The following is a 6540-nucleotide window of genomic DNA, read 5'->3' on the forward strand; positions in this document are numbered from 1 at the left end:
TGTGGTGTTTTAAAAGGCTCAGAACTAGACTAGGCTTCATGGGATTTTTTTGGTGTATAGACTGTAAAATCTTTTTTTCCCACGTTGTGAAGATAATAACGAGGAAAATCCATCACAAATGTGATTTTTATCTAACCTACTTCTAGCACTTTAGATAATTTAAAACCCATGTTTTTTTTCTGATTATGAGCTGTAACTAATTTATCTAATCTTGCTCGAAATAGATACTGTCATATCTCACCAATTTAGTAGGACGGCTTGTAAACTCATGTATTAACTGCTTAAATCAAGATTAAGATTATAAATCTTTGTGCTGTGAGTTATAATAGATTAAATAAGCCAAGATAAGAATAGTAATAAACTAGGTTTTAGTCATTTAAGTCAGATTTTGAACGTTTTTTGGATGTGGTTTCATTGATTATATAAAATATATGTATTAAATGAAAAGATTTTGTACTTAAATTTCCAGTCTTTAGTACAATGCAAAGAATTTGGGACTTCTCTTTGAGTGAGTCTGAGTTCTGCTTTCGTACAATGTGCAGTATAAGCCCCCAGGTGTTGTCCTATGCTTCCTCAACCCAAGGACTATTTTGACAGTAAAAACAATAGCCTATCAAACTCAACAGTCATTTAAAATTGACACAGCAGTTCTTCACAATTCAAATAATTTTAAAAGTTCGTTTGAATCTGAGTTTCACTGTACTGTGACATGGAATTTTGGAGTTCCCTAAGGCATCATCAGCATTAGTGCTATACACAAATTAGTTTTCGCCTTGTTTTGGCTGAAAGTGCAGCTGTTTAATCCTGGAGTGATTCTTGCTAGCCTGGAATGAAACAGATTGGAGATTCCTATATTCCCCTTTCTAAAATTTGAAGCAAGTGCCACTTTTTTTTCCAAGTATGTTTGGAAAAATATCCCCTATTATCAGGATATTCGCAGTATGGTCTTTTTTGTGACTACTGATTCCTACTGTAAACACGTACAGTATTGAAGTTTGGACCATAATCCAACTCCTACCTGCATACTTTCCTTTTACCTCAGCTGACTACTTTCTGTATCTGCAAGTGCTTGATGAGGCTGACATGGAAATGTCACTTTGCAGACCTTACACAATCTCATCGTCTCCATACAACTCCTTTTCTGGGCTCATGAAATTTCTTTATATTGATGAATAGAACTGTTGTCTTCCTTTTCTGAAATGCTACCAAAAACTCCTGGTTAAGAACTCTTCTTTAATTTTAGGCATTTTAAATTCCCCCAACTAGAAAGTTTAGTGATTACTTTCTGAACTATTCTCCATATACATTTGGTAACAGTAGCAGCAGAGAAAACTCAGTGTTAGTTTGCAAAACATAGGTATAATGTCAAGATCTCATTTGATGTTGCATCTAAGTAGAGATGCAGATGGAGATTCTTTTCCCTTCTTTTTACTTTGTGTGGTATGGTGAATGGTAAGTGGTAAATTCCAGTTCTCTAGCCTAGCTTTCTGTATTTCAGAATCTAAGGTATATGAAATCCCCAAACTGAAAGTGGCCAAGAACTTTAATTTCTATAGCTTGAGAGTCAAAACTGCTGACCTACCCATTTGGCTGTATGCATAGATACACCTGTATAAATGCATATGTATACATTTCCTTCTGTTGCACTTTATGAGCAAAGTTCTCACATATAGCCCCAATGTCACTAAGAGTTGTTTTCTTTATTGTTACAGTAGTAAAGATGTGTAAGACAAAAAAAAAGTCTCTCTATTAACATAAAACACGTATTTCAAAGAAGAAGCTCCCTCAGCTTCAGTTTTTATTCTAAGAATTTCACAGTTACCCAGGATGAGTAACTGAAGTACATCTCATATTCCATGAACTTTTATGAACCTGAGATTTATGTAGTAAAAAAGCTAAGGAGAAAATTAAATATGCTGAATCTCTTTGTGTCAGTATAGTTATCATTATGACACAACTATGGCAGAATATTCTGTTAAAGTCATTCAAGTGATAAATCAAATATAATTTAAGGATGTACATGAAACTGAATATACTCATTAAATTCTAAATAGGCTCTATATTTGTATATTCAAGGAAAGGAAATAGATTCTGTAGTTGAAGACATGACTCTCAGTGCTACCTCAAGCTGTCAATGCCTACCATCTTTGTCTTCCACACTAACACAGCCCACTGAGCTTAAGTCTGCAGCAGTGTTCTGGCTTTATAACAGGGACATTTTAACCTACTGCACCCACTGTAAAATGCTCTTAGAATGTGGCCATTAGCCGTTTGGACAGAGCTGGATGTCCTGTGTGTGTTTCAGATGGAGCTGTGCTGGATGATGTGCTGAAAGTGCTGCTTGAAAATAAGTGTGTTTCCCACTCATAGCCTTTAGATGAACAGTTTCTTACTTTAGCTGCTTTAGACAAAACGAAGGTGATGATTGTCACTGCGTTGGTGGCTCTGAAAAGATTAAAGAGGAAAAAAAGTGGTTCATGTGGTTGTTTTAATGTTATGTTTTAATCTTTATAAAGGGAGGATTGCAAATACTTGCAGAAATGTGAATTATTGATATAACTGTCCTCGTTGGCCATTTCCTTGCTCTGTAAAGAGTTAAATAAATTTTAAAAAGCACAGCCAGCAGGTCAGTGGAGGTTCTCCTCCCCCTGAACTGTGTTCTGGTGAGGTCACATCAGGAACAGTGTCCAGTTTTGGTATCCCCGTTTCAAGAAAGACAGGGATCTCGTAGAATGAGTCCAGCATAGTGTGACAAAGATGAGTAAGGGCCTGGAGCATCTCCCATACAAGGAAAGGCTGAGAGACCTTGGACTGTTCAGCCTGGAGAAGAAAAGGCCGAGAGGGATCTCATCACTGCTCATGAACATCTAAAGTGTGGGAGTCAGGTCAGCGGGGGCACACTCTATTTCAGTAGTGAGCAATAATAGAACAAGGAGCAATGGGAAACTGGAACACAGGAAGTTCCATGCTAATGCAGGGAAGAACTTGTTTACTGACAGTGTGACAGAGCAGTGGAACAGGCTGCCCAGAGAGGTTGTGGAGTCTCCTTCTCTGGAGACCTACCTGTGTCCAAGGAACCTGTTTTAGCAAGGAGTTGGACTCGATGAGCCCCAGAGGTGCCTTCCAACCCCTGCGGTTCTGTGATTCTGTAATAACTGACACGCTGACAAATGACTTAATGGTCAACAGTTTTTGCAGTCAGCCATTTGAAAGGCACGTCTATTCTTAAATTGTTATTTAAAATTCTCTTAGTGAAGCATTGCAAAATTATTTGATTTATTATAGATGTGATGTTTTCAATCAATAGGATAGAAAAATGCATTTTGCAATTTAGTTCCATGTAACAAAAGTATTATTTATATACCATGGAAAAACTTGGCTGTAAAGAAGTTAAAAACATTGTTTCACATATTGTTTGCAGGACTGTTACCTTTTGACCTTCCTTTTGAGGTTTTTTAGAACATTTGATGCTTCTGATAATAATTTAATATTACTTTATTCACATTGATTAAGTGCATTTCATACATCGCTGAACAATGAGTAACATTCAAATAAGGCTGTCCACTGAACTGCCTGCAAAAATGATAAAGTAAAAAATTAATCTCCAAAGTAAAGTCAAGCCTGAAATTGAAATCTTTGACGCATACATTTCATAATTAGTTCATTCTGCTATATCTAAAATGCAAATACAGTGCTCTTAAGATAATTCCTCTTACATGGAGCATTAATGAATTGTTCTAGCCTCTGCACCTCTGACTTCTATGTATTCTGGAGTCATTTGGCTTTTTTCCTTGTAAAGTTGTTGAATTCTCTTTTATGTTAAAATTCCTGGAGTAGTTGCCTTTATCTCTTGTGTTACTCTGCTTTTTGTTTCAGTCAACAGATCTACTTAACATCAAGGGAAGAGAGCCTCACAGAACATATGTAGCAGACTCAAGGCGTAAAGGTACAGTCCTAAACTGGTTTCCCCTTCAACAAAGCCAGCAGAACTAGTCCCCCATTGCTCCCTCATCACTACTTCTGTGACTGTAGCAGCCCAGCTGTCTGTGGAGCAATTCTATAGATTTGAGCAGTGGCATTATTCTTCTACTTCTTGGTTTCATTTGTTGCTTAGTTTATTGGTTCTACTCTTTGTTTTTACATAATTTTACCTCGGTTCAATTTCCTGAAACAATATACTTGAAACCACAGGGCTATTCATCAAGTAGAAGGTGGGGTTTGAGAACGGGCAGCTACCTTGTTGTCAGCATTCTTCTGTAGGTGTGATGTTCTGTTTGTGTTCCCAAGACAATGATTATGAAGGTTGTTTCCTCTGAATTTTAAAGTGAACACTGTACCACTTGAAATGTGATCTACTTTATATGAACTTTTCACTGAATTTAAGCACTTTATACTCTTTAATAAAAGCACTATTAATGTCACTTAAACCTTAATAAATTAGTGTACTCAGACTCTGCAGTGAGAAGGTTCCTGTCTGCTTTTCTGGAATCAAAAGATGGTCTCTCTTATCTCAAAGAGAAACACAAACTTCTCAAAGTGAATATTTCTGTAAGAGGTTTAAACTCAGTTTGACTGTGATCACAGATTGTGTAATAAATCAAAAACAAGAGGATTCCATGTTGCCTCACAATACATCAGCTGAATGCTGCCAATACGTACCTAAACAAAAGATTGATGTTGTTGCTCGAGCAGGTAGATAACATCTCATATTAAGTAGTATCACGGTCCTCAAAAATATATATTTTTTACATTTAGTAATAAATCCATGACCTCCCTAGCCTCTTTAAATACTAGCAGGAACTTGCATGATGTGTGTCGTAGATTTTATAGTATCTAAAACCTGTAATACAACTTTATGTACTAATTCTGTAGAATTGGCCTCCCAAAAAGGGTTGAGCATGCCTAAATTCAGTTTCTCTTACCAGAACAGTTTTCAGAAGATACATACCAAGGTTTCTGAGAGGAGGACGTTGGATCTGCATTTCCCATTTACAGTTGTGCAACCACACTGTATTTCTGCTTTGTATCATTTCCTTTGGTATGGTGAATTGGGGTAGCACTTGCTCAGCAAGACAGCTGGGCACTCCCAAGTGGCACCAAGTGGGGTTCCACTCTCTGAATAAGAACTCTTTTGAATATCATATGCAGAGAGCAATTCCTCCAGCCATTCTTAAGAGCCAGAATGTTCTCTGCTGTGTAGTCTGATAGCGTCCCTGTGCTCTAACAATAGCTGCTCTGAGCCTGTAGTCGTGGGAAATGTAGAGTGGGGTGCATCGGCCCAGAGCATTGTATTGCATTTATCTACATCTGCTTAGTAATGGTTAATTCTGGGATCTTTAGGTGCCAAAAATTAAAAAAGCTGAGATGCTTAAAATAGATTCAAATCTCCTATGATGTGCATCTAGAATAATGCCATAGTTTTGCTAGTATATCTGTATGATAATTGGCTTTGAGATCTGGATATTAGGATTTAGATATAGTTATGACTGCAACTTTTCTTCTCTATCTCAGAAGTTGAGAGAATATTCTGAAGAATGGAAAGTCAGGATAAATGTTCAAAATTACCAAGCTTCCTTAAAAAAAAAAAAGATTCTCAGTAATTTTTATGCAGTAATACAAGATCATTTCAGTCAATACTTCAGCAGCGTTTTGTAACTGAATCATTACAGTGGTAACAAAAAAGATTTAGTAGGTAATAACTTTGTGTCTTTGTATTCATAGTGTGTGTCAAATACAGCTGTACACCAACTTCCTGTAAGAGATGTTCTGCTGCTTTTGAAGAAGTAAATGAATAAAGAAGTGGAGGAGAAAAAAAGGGACAACAGACAATACAGGAGATAATTTCGATCATGATCTGTAAGTAATCCAGAACGGTATATTGGCAACCACGATTCATGAATTTTAGCATAGCATGCAGATACAAGTAGCTCTCACCGTGATGGTATTTCTACAGTGACTGTTACACGTTATTAATGAAAAATGCCAAGAATAGGTTGGCATCATTGTTGAAGTATTTGTAGCTCTTGTTTTCTGTCGTTTTCACATGCTACGTGATACTTTGTGAACTTGTCAAGAAGTTCTACACCAGAGACCAGAGGGAGTAAAATAGAGACCACAGCGAAAGATAAAGAATAGGAAAGGTGAGGATGGTGAAATTAAAGCAGATGGTATTTAATCACAAAGTTGGAAGCAAAATAATTTTGAAAAGTACTGTTGGTAGACTGTTAAATTTCCACTGATCACAGATGTTTGCTCTACCCTTCCACTCCCATCCGTGTCTATAAGAAGGGAAAGGTAAAGTTTCAAATGCAGACAGCTACAGTAAAAGAGTCATGGTTCTCTGGAATGCAGTCAGGTTTTTTTTTTTTAGCCCTCTGTACCTTCATGTACTAATTGTATGTGACTTCTATTAGTAAAATAAAAATACAATACAGCTACAGTGAATAAAGTAGAAAGCTGTAGATGCCATGCATATAATTTGGGGTTAAAGGATTTTTGTTTTGCATGGATCTTTTTATTTTTTTGGTCAGTAAGAGATTA

The 6540-nt window shown here is 36.7% G+C and overlaps 1 long non-coding RNA gene across 1 annotated transcript in view; it reads left to right on the plus strand.

Moving 5' to 3' along the window:
- LOC116216643 overlaps window positions 1–6540 on the plus strand; it is a 78523-nt gene that overhangs the window by 37713 nt on the left and 34270 nt on the right. The window contains exons 6-7 of the long non-coding RNA XR_004159788.1: window positions 3877–3946; window positions 5722–5856. This is a non-coding gene — a long non-coding RNA (uncharacterized LOC116216643). The remainder of the gene's footprint in view (window positions 1–3876; window positions 3947–5721; window positions 5857–6540) is intronic.

The sequence above is a fragment of the Meleagris gallopavo genome, chromosome 5, assembly GCF_000146605.3.
Source record: "Meleagris gallopavo isolate NT-WF06-2002-E0010 breed Aviagen turkey brand Nicholas breeding stock chromosome 5, Turkey_5.1, whole genome shotgun sequence".
Classification (NCBI taxonomy): Eukaryota; Metazoa; Chordata; class Aves; order Galliformes; family Phasianidae; genus Meleagris; species Meleagris gallopavo.